This window comes from Colias philodice, chromosome 13, assembly GCF_061535455.1.
Source record: "Colias philodice isolate Cphi_HAF_F1 chromosome 13, ilColPhil1 Martin Lab GWU primary, whole genome shotgun sequence".
NCBI lineage: Eukaryota > Metazoa > Arthropoda > Insecta > Lepidoptera > Pieridae > Colias > Colias philodice.
The window spans coordinates 10,860,909-10,875,180 of NC_143098.1; the positions used below are offsets into that span (position 1 = coordinate 10,860,909).

At 31.7% G+C, this 14,272-nt stretch overlaps 1 long non-coding RNA gene across 1 annotated transcript in view; it reads right to left on the reverse strand.

The window, feature by feature from the left end:
- Positions 1 to 11,560: 11,560 nt before the first annotated feature.
- LOC149483668 (uncharacterized) overlaps positions 11,561 to 14,272 on the reverse strand; it is a 35,531-nt gene continuing 32,819 nt past the window's right edge. Inside the window, exons 2-3 of the long non-coding RNA XR_016316521.1 lie at positions 11,770 to 12,355; positions 11,561 to 11,643 (exon numbers count right to left, since the gene is read on the reverse strand). This is a non-coding gene — a long non-coding RNA (uncharacterized LOC149483668). The remainder of the gene's footprint in view (positions 11,644 to 11,769; positions 12,356 to 14,272) is intronic.

Genomic DNA, 14,272 nt, shown 5'->3' on the forward strand with positions numbered 1-14,272 from the left:
TAGTACTAGTCTGCATTAGAACTATTTTTACTTATTTTTGTTACTAATACTTTAAAAACTTTCCTAAATCAAAAATTCAATAGATCTTCTAATTCTAGATATTTAACTAAATACGTCTAGTATTAAATCATCGATAGAATATCAAATTTAGAATTAAGATGTGATACAATAATGATAATTTTTATAGATTTCTCTCTTTTTGTATTAAAACGAATCTCTTTCGATTTTTTCGGTACTTATGTTACCAGTTTTAGGGTTAAAGTATTAAAAATTAATTTAAAAGAGGAAATTTAATAAATATTTTTTTTGCAATGGAATTAATGACGTTTTGGAAGCGAGGCACAGAAATTATATTGTAAGTGAATTTTTTTTAAGAATAAATGTGAACCTCTGTCCCATTTTCTATTAGGGGAAGTAGGATCATTGTTTTGTTATTGACCAGCTAATAGCCCATAGTTTCTATTTTTAGTTATTTTGTGTCGATTAAAAAGAACGAAAAAAAACAAATTCTCATTTTTGCTCAACTTTTCATATAAGTATTATATAAATGGCTACTTTTAATACAAAAAAAATGTTTTTTTCTTCGCATTGATTTATTTTAACCCATTGAGCCCCAAACGGCCCGATCGGTCCACGACACAATAGATTTTCTATTGTGTCTGTGATTCTGGGGCCTGAATTATTAACAAAGAGTAGACCAAAACTTTGTTAATAATGTTATTATTTTTTAAACATTATTGTAAATAAAAAATCATTATCTGTATAGTAATTGTGCCAATTAGATTTTATGCCTTTTTAAAATATGATTAGCTGAAAATTTAATAATAAATGAAATGCATAAAATATTTTGGAAAATATTCATTACATAAATAAAAATTATGACTTATTTTTGTGATTTCAACAAAAAAATGTAATTTTTAGTTAACATAAAGGAAAAAAAACACGCTTTAAAATATATATATATTTATATATGTTTTAATGTTTTTATGTATGTATAGTCTTTAACTTCTAAATGCTCGTTATATTAAATCAAAAAATCTTCAATTCCTTTCGACAATTCGCTTTAAGATAAAAAGAGCGTGTGTGCCGAGTACACGTGTCATAAGTGAAACTTCTCTGGCAAGATTGAAGTCACCAAAATTGCCGTACTCCCTTAAAATGCTCTCAACGCGCCTAAAGAAGTTTCATTTCAAAAAAATAAAACGTATAGGTATATTTTTTTAAACAATTACGATTATTATAATGGTTGCTGCTACGATCGGCTTTATGGTCGCAATTTGCATTTTTAATGATTTTATCATGACACTTGTAAGTGCATGACACGTTCTTGGTTGGTATCGATTGAAAACTCGATTTTTTGTGAGATCTTTTCGATAAAAATAATGACAGTCAAGTTTTTAATATCTATATGATATAATATATGAAAATTTTTAAACAAAATATGTGAATTTTTTACTGTTCTGTTTTTTTATGATGAAAAGTCAATTTTATGTGAGTATTTTTTATTAAGTACAAATATTTTTTATCAATAAATGGATTGAAAATGATAGTTTTATTAAGTAAATAATGAAACAAAATCACTTTTAATTTTTTATTTGAGTTACTATTTTTAGGACGTAAAAATATGTAGTTTATAATAAATTTCGTTTTCTGCCAATGTACATATTTTTTTTAATTTGACTTTTATTCAAAAGTTTAGAAAGGACGCATAGTTGAAGATTACAATATATTAAAATAGTTTGGAAAATCCAAAAGTGCACGCCTCATAATTTTTTTTAATAATTATTTATTAATTATTATTTTTGTTTATTTAATTACAATTAAACCACATCGAATCAGACCCTGAAAAATGAAAGGGTTCTATTCCTGAGCATACTCAAGCGTAAGAGAAAAAAAAAGACTCGATTAGTAAAGTATTTCGGTCGCTATCGTGTTAACAAGAAAAAGGATCCGCACATACAGACACACGGACGTCCAAGACAGAACTTTTTTAAACTGTTTTTTAACTAGTTTAAATAACAAAAATGACATCAAAAATATCATGAACGTTAAAAGTAGTGTTTTTTCTTAATATGTGTGTGTATGTATTATCTTACAAGTGCAGTAAAGACATTTTAAGTTTGAAAAATCAGATGTTTTGCGCGAAGCGACAGTAGTACCCACCTCAACGCTTCGCTTATGAGGCGTGCAAAAAGAAACAGAAAAAATGTATCCATGAAATGGCTATCTATTATAAATTGTCAAATTAACTCGCTATTGTTAAGACGCTGACATTAGTTTTATTAAAATAATTCATAATTTTATTTCAGTTTTACTGTTCGCTGTATTTTAATGAACAGTTTTAATAATTTGACTTCATACAATTTTTTTCCGGTTTCTATATTTCAATAATACTAATATTTTTTTTACATATGTCACACCTACCTACCTGTCATTTGTGTCTAGAGAATGTGAAAAATTTCAAGGCATTTCATAAAAATTTGAAAATAAATTTTTAATTGTATTTTTTTCATTCTTTTATTATCTGTCGGTTTTCATTCAAAAATAAATATTAATCTATTGTCAGCGTTTTAAATTATAATCATAATTATTATTTACATTTATGTTTGTATAAAGCTTCTATTATTAGCAGATTATGAAATAGAGTTCAAAAATTATTTATTTAGTGCCGTCCTGTTTGATCGAATCATGTGCCAAGCAAATTTGAATTTTATCTCGTGTTAAAGTTCAATTGTAAATATATTTTGTGGACAGCGAAGCAATCGATTATAATCTTCTTCTTATATATAAAAATGAATCGCAAAATGTGTTGGTAAGCGCATAACTCGAGAACGGCTGAACCGATTTCGATAATTCTTTTTTTATTATATTCCTTGAAGTACGAGGATGGTTCTTATGTAGAGAAAACGTAAACATGTACCACGGGCGAAGCCGGGGCGGACCGCTAGTATTATATATATAATCGATTATAATATTATTATAATATTATAATATAAAAAAATACATAACGTATATAAAGTTGTATACCTATTTATTTTAGATCTGAGAAAGTATTTTTGCAATCTATTCATTTTTCTTCTTTGAAATAGATTTTAATATTTAAAGTAATAACAAAATACAAGAAGATATAATATTTGAATGTTTTTTATCATCAGTGAAAATCGCGGAAATCCCACAGGAACGGGAACTATGCGCGTTTTTCTTTGAAAATGTGGGCAAAGCCACTGGCGGAAATCTAGTTATTATATACCTATAATATATGACGGAAGAAAGGGCCCAAAGGCTATTTTTAAAAGAGTGACGTCAGCAATTCCGATGTCACCATCATCAGAGCAGACGCTCATACTCGAAGTAGAACGCCTGTAGTTATTTTTTACTGCCTTTTTAATCTACGTCTAAATTATAGAGAGAGCTCCGAACGCTCCAACGGCCGGCGAGTGAATGTGCTCTGTGCTTTTTTTTTTTTTGTGTGGTGTCTCTCAATGTTAGCCAGAAGGGCTTCTACATTATAACGCGGACGCGGGGGTGAACTGAAGCTTCACCCTGGTAGCGACATGCACAAAGGCGTCCCCCCTTGACGGGGACCACGAACCTCGGCTTGAGCTGTCGCTTGAGTGGAGGAGGCCAGAAGGGCCCTAATCGGACGGGATGTGCTCTGTGCCATCGGGCGCTCGTATTTAAAGCAAACCATAACTCACAAGAATTAGTTTGAGTTTTGCCACTCGGATTTTTACGATGAATTTTTATCATTTTTAACAAACATTAATTATTTCGTTAATTTAATTATTTCATTAGTGGTTGATTAATGAATCAACCACTTATTTAAAAAGATCAAAGTAAACTTTAGCTAGTTATAATTATTTAGCAGTTTGAGGGTAGTCGTATAACGTCGTTGCGCCGACATAGGTATATAATTTTAAAATAACAAATATTATATTATAATTGTACTACATATATCCATACATAAAGAAAACTACAATTTTTCGGCCTTAGACTTCAAGATAGTAGAGGCCCATATAAAGACCTAAGTGCCCGTATTACCTATTTTAATATGTCTAAAACTATATTATCTTTGCTTCTCTGTCTCACAAATCGTATATAATTATAAAAGACTACTGGTTATTTAACTCCGTTAAGTATTTTATTTGCATAAATTAGTTTATATTTAATTTTATAAATAAATAGTTATTCGCTATTGAAGTTGGAGTTTTATTTTTATCTTATAAATTTATAAAGAGCCTATAGGCACAATATACAGTCGTAGCTGAAAGTCTATCTAAAATAATTAATCCCTACTAATATTATAAATGCGAAAGTAACTCTGTCTGTCTGTCTGTCTGTCTGTTACGCTTTCCCGCTTAAACCTCTCAACCGATTTTGATGAAATTTGGCACAGACAAACTTTAGACCCTGAGAAAGAAGATAGGCTACCGTTTATTTCGAAAAATGTACCACGGGTGAAGCCGTTGCGGACCGCTGGTATAAGACAAATTCGTCTTAGTAATACCACTCATAGGTTATAACATCGGAGCTTAAAATACTTAATCGGCTCGACGGATTTTAATGATTTTTGGTTCGTCTCATGTGTCTGTCACTTGGATTAGAAAAACTACAAAAAGCAATAATTTTCCGAGTCTAATGGCTTCATTCAAAGCTTTTGTATAATTGTATAGGTTCTAAATGGCAAATAATATATGAAAATACACATTATAAAGAGTCAAATAAGGCATGAGGGCCATTATCAGAAAAATCTAGGGTACCTAAAATTGCAGCTGTTGCTTTTAAGTGGGTAAGACATATTGTCTCTTCAGAGGAAAAAAATAGCTGCATGAACAAAATATATTTTACAGTTCTATCTTACGCACATTAATCACATCAAACTAATAGAATAAAAATAATAATAGTTTAAAAAAACTAAAAAACACGCTTTTTATAGAAACCGAACTAAAAAATGGAATAATTTTATCAAATTATTGTATTGTCATTGGTCTTCAATAAATCTACAAAGTTTGAACGAAATCTGGCCGTTTAAAGTGGGTCAAAATCGCGCCCAAAGAAGTCGGTTACAAACATACAAACATACAGGTGAAGCTAATATAAAGCGTGTAACAATGAATTGTTTCACGTTTTTTGATAAAGATGGCGTTAATATTTAATTAACTACAACGTCTAAATTCACCCTTTGTTTATTGTTGAACCCTTATTTACGTTTGATTACAGCGCCATCTCTCGGGTGGTGGAAGTAAACATTAAAAAAATATAAAACGCAGAACAGTTACCACTGTTTTAGTTCCAAACAGTTTTTATAGATGGTTGTTTTACAAGTTTAAAGGTAATAAATAATAATATGATGTACAGGTAAATTAGCTTGGAGAAATTTTTGCATTTGTAGTAGTGTATGGTCAGCAAATAAAATAAAACAACATTTTATTTTTAGTTTTTATTTTATATATATATAACTAAGGGATTTTAAATTAAACTATATGTGTTTCTCCTCTGAAAAAGATGAGACTTTATTTTAATATTTGCACATTTAACATACATATAACTTCTACATTAACAATGTTACTAAAATGAAAAATTTACTAACCTGAAAAAGAAACGACATTTAAAGTTTAATTCTTTAGTTTGAGAAGTCAAAGGCTTGCCTCGACCATGTATTAACACTGGAGCCATTTTGAATTAACAATATAAAGTTACAACACTTACACACAAATTAAACACTAGTTATGGCCCTGCCTTCATACAAAACTGCTGAATACGCCGTTCGCACGGGAATAGAATGTGGATGCGATTTCCCTTAGTTAGCATCCAAGCTTACGTCTTTATAATTATTAAACTGTATAAATTATTCATTCTTTAACTCCGGTCTGCATCGTGCAGGCATGGGTGTAAAAGTCTCATTTTAGCTATTAAATGTAGTTTTTAAGTACATCTGAGTTTTCATTTGGGGCCTCCGGCTGCGGGACATGTAATTCACTTCAACAAATTTTATAACAATAATAACAAATAATAACAACAATCAACAAATACAAAATTTATCAATTAAACTACGTACATAATAATTATAATTTTTGAATGAAATGTGTGCTTTATGTTCACGGTACCAAACGACTGCACGTGGCACCTGCGGACAGCGTAAACTGGTTTATTCTGGTTTTGTGCGTGTTTCCACTTTCCACTATCAAGTGACGATTTATTTATTTGTTTTGTTTCGTAATTATTATGGTCAAATATTAATTATGAAACAAATTATTATGGACACGATATTTTATTGTTTCACGGTAGTCGCCTTGTCGTTTGCTCAAGGACGTAAAATTGAATGATATATTTTTTTTTATAAAGTCAAAACCATTTTCTTTCAAATAAAAACTTGTTTTTATTGAAAACAAAAGTGTTGCTAGGAATAAGTATAAAATTAAATAGTAATGTTAGGATATCGAAACATTTTTGTTCGCCAGAACGATATAGTGGAAACGCGCTCTAAGATCTGAGTAATATACACACCACTACATATGCAAAAATTTCTCCAAGCTAATTTACCTGTATCTCATCGTATTTTAATATATGTATGAACACGTTTTCCTAAGGCTGGTGCAAATGAAGGTTCTTCCCACATTTTCAAAGTGGACAAAAAACGAACTTGAATTTTATATTCCCATATTAAGAGTAGTTGACTCTTGCTTTCCTAGACTCAGGTTATTTTTTAAATAAGATCTTTTGAGCTTGCGCCATATTTATTTCCAAAGTAAAGATTAAAGCTACTTCCTAAGGTATCGTGGTACCGATCAAGCAAACACCGAAATATGTAGGTACCTACCTTCTTCTATTTTATTAACGTGTACAGTTAACGTAATAACAGATTCCTACAGATTATGAAAATATTCTCCTAAAATAGCATGGGTTATTTATGGGTACTGAGCTACCAATTATTAAGAAATACATCTGATATTTCTAAAGGATTTTAATGACTGATAATATAAAACTATGGGTCTATTTCTTGTTATGTGTGTCTGACTCAGTCTGACTGAAAACTTATTACATTACATTAATATTACATATTTTGTTTTTCAATAATATAGGGTATATTATTATCTCGATGTTGATAAGATAGTGGTTAAGTACAAGTGAACCTACGTACAGCATACTATAGTAGCATCTGTTCCTTATTCCATTTATGAAAACTTAGTATCTACTATTAGCTAAAAAGCTAAGCTATTACCTACGCTACACCTAGACCTACCAATCCGTACTAGACCAGCCGTGCTAAAACCAAACCCGGAATGCGACATAACTAGCAGACAATTATACGCATTATACATAAAAAAATGCGTGACATGTACCCCTCATCTCCGCTATTGATTCACTAGGGATAATTGAGCACACGCGTCGCCCCCACGCGTCACCTCATTTGATTACAACGGAAAAAGCGGCGAAAAATCGAGTAGATGCAGTAATCGGCCCGTTGCTATGGTAACCGATATTAACGGGGGTGAAGGTGGCCATGTTGTTTGATGTTGTGGGATATTGTTATTTATTTATGGGGAATAAATAGATAGATATGTGTGAGTATTTTGTTAAAATGAATGTTAAAAATATTAGTATAGATAATTAGGTTTTAAACAAAAAAGTGTAGTGTAGCGCGAGCGTTGCTATTTGCAAACGACATAATATAAAATTATAATATTGTTGATCATGAAAATGGTCATAAGTTCCAATTTCAGGTGTGGATTTGTACACTATATAAAGCTCTGTTGTTTGTTGTTCTTTTACAATTCTATATATTTCTATATGCTCTATATGTACAATTATAGTTCTATCAGTACATCTTATTTCACAATTCACATACAATTGTAAGTAGTAAATAGCAGAATAAATAAGATTTAAATATGTTTTCACAATAGACTAAAAATATTCCACTAGAACTATTTATTAGAACTATGTATTTATTAGAACTATTTATTAGAACTATTTAGTAAAACTGTTGTCAAAATAATCGAGTCCCACATATCCTTACTCATTACAAAACGCGTGGCCACTCAGCACATAAATAGATTCCGCACATAATACATCCGATTCCACCCCCACACCCCTCATTTTTGTTAAAAAGCCTAAAACAGCCCGACCCAGTTTAAACCCCTCATGCAGATTAGCTAAAACTACGCATTTTTTACCCCCACGTGGGGGTTCCCCTTTTTTCTCCTAACTACCGAAATGACGGGGGTGCGGGGGTATTTTAATATGTCCAAAGGCACGCTTAGAGTCGAATAGAAATCATAATACCCTTTTGGGTCTGATTTTTAGTTGCGTAATTTCTTTTGATAATAATTAATTGTATCACGCATACATTTAATTATTATCTTTTATAGAAATCAATTTCGGAAGGTTTCTTGTGATAGTTGTTCTTAATTACTCATTTTAATTTCCCATTGTTTGTTTTAGTTATCACATACGTTTTGGAAAATATATAATAATTAACTAGAACAAACAGAGCTATTCATTGCAGGTTTTAAATATAACAAACAATTAAACCTACTGTATAAATAGTAAGAAAGATAATTAATTAATTATTCTATTATTAAATACTTATTACAAAATACCTATGAAATTAACTGCTTTTTCAACTCTTCTTCTAGTAATTAGAAGAATTAATAAGTAAGTTCCTATATTTGATCCTAGTTACTTCTCTACTGAATCTCCTAACATGTAAAATATATTTAGGAGCTTTCCGTAGTTCGACCTCGTAGCGAAAGGAATTTTCCATGGGAATGAGGTGTCTCACAGTAAAAGTAACTATTATGTGTAATGTGTTAAACTCAAGAACGGCTCGACCATTTCGGCAATTTTTTAACGTTTTTGTTAAGGCACAAGGAAAGTTTTTATGGAGAGAAAACAAGAAAATGGGGCAATAGGGCAGAACATCGTTTGCTAGGGGAGCTAGTGTTTATAAAAGTTTATGTAATAAATACCTTTTTAGATAAAATAATTTATAATTATTAATATTTTTTCTAGAAGAACATTTGTAGGGTAAATACAGTGCTTATATAATAATAATTTATCTTACAAATGGGTATATCATTCTCGCAAAACACACGCCGGGGTCAGAGCCCATAATTATTTGCCGATTTATTAGTTCCCTGCAAACCCTCTAATTCCGGCCGGAGCTCGCGTTTTATTTCTAAAACGATTTTAGATAGGGGTAGGTTTGACCTGTGGTACAAGTGATAGGCTTTTGCAGATTTTAATGTTTTTAAATAATTAAAAATACAAATTTATTTATAAAACACAAGGTTGTAGAGTACAAACTTGTGTTTTATAAATCAATTTTAAATAGGAATAATACTTAGATGATGAACAAATTAGATAAGAACAATGTATTATGCTTAGTATATCACATATTATGATTCTCAATCAGATAATTTAAATATATAGGTTCTAAATAAAGAGTTAACAAGGAAAATTTACGATTTTAATAAAATAAAGCATATATAGACTCTACAATACAACACCGATTAAAATACGAGACTATCACACACCCATCGAAAAAAGGAGTAGGTAATATAACTTTAACGTAATATTTATCGTATTCTACACTTTTTCCTTTGTTTTTAGATATTTATGTTAGAAATAGGTGTCACGAGAAATATGGATATTCAGTTCTTGAAAATTTGTGACAGGATCCCGGCTTGATCTCAGCCTATAATCAAACAGGGTATACCAAAGGTATGTTTCAATTTTGAAGCCTTTCTTTTTCACAAAGATACTTCTTACAGGATACTGATTCTTACAGGCATAATCGTTATTTCTAGATCATTGGTTACATTTATGCTCTTAATTATACTTAATATTATGAGAAAGGATTTTTTGCTGAAGCTGAAGAGTTTGTTTGTTTGTTTGAACACACTAATCTCAGGAACTACTACGGTTTGAAAAATTATTTCGGTGTTAGATAGTCCATTTCTCGAGGAAGGCTATATTTCATCACGCTAAAACCAACAGGAGCGGAGCCACGCGAGTGAAACCGCGAAGCACAGCTAGTTAAGACGATACACAAAAAAAAATCCACTGCTTGGCGGGCGGAGTCTAATAGCTCGCTATCGCGAACGCGGGTATGCGCGAAGTCATTCTTGCAAACTCGCCGCGCTGCCGCTGGCCGACTCGGGACAAACATGTATGGAGTCGTCATACAGTTATAATATTGTTATACATTTATTCAATTGTTGATTTATTGGTTTTATTTTCTTGCTTATAAACAAATAATCTTCTTTCCAACAACTACTTAGACATTATTAATAATTATTATTATTTCGTAATGTTTACTTTATTACAAAATAATACAGGTTATAAATAATCTTTAAAATAACAAAAATATTGTTACTCTGAAAAAATGAAATGGTAATCAATAACGCGGACTACTGAATTGATTTAGATAGAATTTGATGCTGACGTAGATATTACATCATGCCCAGAAATGAAAGGTACTATTTCTGAAAGAAATTATAAACCCTAATTCTTCTCAGTCAAAGTCAAGAGTGGAAGATATCACTAATACAGTAAATGTAATAAAATACAGTAAATATCACTAATACTGATGCGAAACTTTGGATGTTAATTTGTATATTTTTTTGTTAGTTGTTACTTAATCACGTCAAGACTACATTACCAATTTTGATAAAATATAGCTAATTGCCTGGATTTACACATAGGATACTTTTTATCCGAACTGAACACTTCTGTGGGATAAAACAGGATTCACGATATAACCTAATTCCAAGCGGGCAAAGCCGCGGTCGGAATGATATTTTTTTAAATAGAAAAATTGTTTAAAAAAAACACAAAATATATTGACGCATGTATTTATTTTTTGCACTCTAATATAATTGTAATTATTCATTACAAATAATCAAAATAAAATAGCCAGAACAAAGTTAGGCCCTGGTAGGGTAGGTAGGCAGGTACAGCAATGTGAGACGAACACTGGCTTATTTATACCAATAATAATGTATTATAAACATTAAATTAAGTTTACAACAAAAATACATAATATTAGCTAATGTGAAAACGAATCAACCAATCATCCCACAACAATGAAATGTGCACACAAATATTCATCCAAATCGGTTCATGTGATTAGGAGGAGTGTCTGCAGCGCCATCTTCCGGGCCCAATTGTGTTTCCAGATCACCCAGGAACTCAATTTAATATACTTACACAAAATTTTTCGAAATGAAAACTCACATTACTATGTAAATATGAATATAATCCTGTTTTAGTACTAAGCAATTTCCCGCACAGGTGTAGTAAGTATAAATGAAATAAATATCAACATCAAATTCTTTATACAACATACTTATCTACCACCTACTAAGAAATGTAATTCTTGAAATTTTTTCGTATTTTTTTTAAATATAATACTACTCCAATGAGCTCCTGTTCCATATCACGTCCGCCATACATCCACTAAGTTCACCATGATTTTTTATTTCTTTGCACTTTGTTGCTTTTTGCTAAAAATGGAATCATGCGATAAAACCAGTAGAACGTTGATAACATACATTTTCGACTGAATAAAGGTACTTACGAAGGAGTGGGTTCACATTGTGAACAATCAGTGGGTTTATTTTCCTTCTGGATTCCGGATTTCTGAAAAGATTATCTATGCTATAAATGAAAAAAATCTTACACATTCGTTATGTACTTAAAACAGGGGTACATATCAAACATTGTCTATAATACAATTATCATCAAATTTAAAATAAAACCAACTACTTCATTAATTTGTTCCAATTGTAAGCATTCTTTTTTCTCCAACCTTTATGTTTCTTCTTCTTATTTTCTTTATTGTCCCCATTTGTCTCATTTTGTCTTATCGTGTTGTCACCCTTTTTTACGATTGCGCGAGCGACACAAGTTCCCCGTGTGACGGCCGTAGCGGGAATGACTCGTGCAGCGATCGGGGTAGGAAGGTACAGGGCGGCTCTCGCTATATTGGCTGGTCGCGCGCTAATTTCAAGTATTTCTTGTTTATTTCAAAACCATCGCATATTTCAAAATTCTAAATCGGTAGACGTATAGGTTGTATATTTTATAGTTAATATCCAAAAAGTCGTAACTTTACGTTTGTTATTTTGAAGATGCCAGAGATTATAAAAAAATAACAATGAGAACTTTGTATTTTTTTTCTATCGAGAAAATATCATGGAATCATGTTTCTAAAACGGTAGACGTATTGTGTTACTATTGAACTTTCTTGTCAAGAATTTTCATCACGACAACTTTAATAATATAAAAATTACGAAGGTTTGAAAAGGGCCGTAAATGTTAGAAAAATTAATTCATCACCTTAAACATAATTCTTTATTTCTCTGCTCTCAGCGTATAACTCACACCACTAACATACCGATCCGATATGTAAAGAGCTATGTCGCCCTGAGGCATCGTTATACACTCCAATAATGTTTTTTCCTATCCCAACAGTATCTGATACACTCACGATCAATATGCTTTGACCATATTTTTATAAATCATTCAGTTATTTAATTACTCCCCTCTCTTGGGTGAAATATTTTGGTTTTATGCTGTGAAAATGTGCTTTATACCATAAAAATTATACAGCTTAAGTATATTTTGCAAATTTTGTTGTCAAAAGTTCTAGCAACTCCTGATAGATGGCGCGGACTGTTCCTTTCCAGGCTTGAAGAGAAAAGAAAATGTTTGATTTCTGAAATATAACTTAGTATTTAAATTGAAAGAGTGGGAAAAATGATCTCTGAGGTGAGATCTTAAAATTCAAAGGATGAAATGGTTTTCTGAAGTGTACCTAAGTAAGTTCTCTAGTTGGATATCACGGCAAAGTTTTCGAATTCTATCTCATGGCCAATTTATTTGATATTATTGTAGTTTTAAAATTGAAATCTTGATTCAAATCGTGCCGCTTTGTTGTCATAGAGGTGATATGTTTGTCAATCTATAGATGTATTCCAGATACAGCTAATCTTTCTTCCAGTCCAGTATCCTACCAGGTCACAGTGCTTGAAGTTTGCTTAATTTACATTCATCAGGTATCATCAGAGTATTTCCATTCACATACAGGTAAACCTTGGGTTTTTTTTTGTGTGGTGTCTCTCAATGTTAGCCAGAAGGGCTTCTACATTTTAACGCGGACGCGGGGGTGAACTGAAGGTTCACCCTGGTAGCGACATGCACAAGGGCGTCCCCCCTTGACGGGGATCTCGAACCTCGGCTTGGGCTGTCGCTTGAGTGGAGGAGGCCAGAAGGGCCCTAATCGGACGGGGAAACCTTGGGTAAACCACATACATGTAAGGCAAAGATGAAGTATCTCCGTTCCAAAAAAAAATCATCAAAATCATAAACGGCGAAGTTATCCGCGAACACACATGAAAAAAAAAAAAATATACGGTCGAATTGGGAACCTCCTCCTTTTTTTGAAGTCGGTTAAAAATGGTAAAAAGCACGCGGTACGGTAGCGCTAAGACTCTTCTTTGCAGAAAACAATCTATTTAACTTCTGTAACAATTTCGATTCTTTCAGTAAAAAGCTACATTATTGGCAAACCACATACTAAGAAGAGCGGATGCCTGAAGCTTTTTTGGTTAGATTCCTGGTAGGACAAACATAAAAACAGTCACACGGCTACAATAACTGCATGTCTTTAAAGAAAATCGATAAGTGAAATAAATGTCAACCCCATAACCCACTAGAGAACACGGGAATGCTTTAATTCCTAAATAATAAGCCTTTCCGAACTTTTATCCCTAACCTTTCCGGTGGACCGAACAGCTAGTACTAAAAAATTAAAAATAAATACATGATAATACATTTTCTAACCTAACTTTTCAATTAAAGGATTTTTGAGGGTCCGGGGGCTGCGGGCACTCGAACAAATATGCGAAAAGGTCGCAAATTCGATTATGTTATATACAAGTTGGGTTTTATCTGTGTTAATTCATGGCGATAGGGTTTTAGGTCTCTCCTTTGTTTAAATTGTTGTTATTTATTGAGTGTGTGCTTTTTATTTTAGTTTGCGTATTGTATTTTAATTCCTTATAGTTTAAAAGTGAATGAATGAATGAATGAAATGAATGAAAAATACTTTATTGTACACCTTATAGAATACATTTTACAAACTTAAAAATATAATATAGCAATGTACAGTAGGCGGCCTTATCGCTGGCAGCGATCTCTACCAGGCAACCCAGAAAAGACGAGGAAAATAGATGAATCAATAACATGGTGGTGCAAAATAAATAAA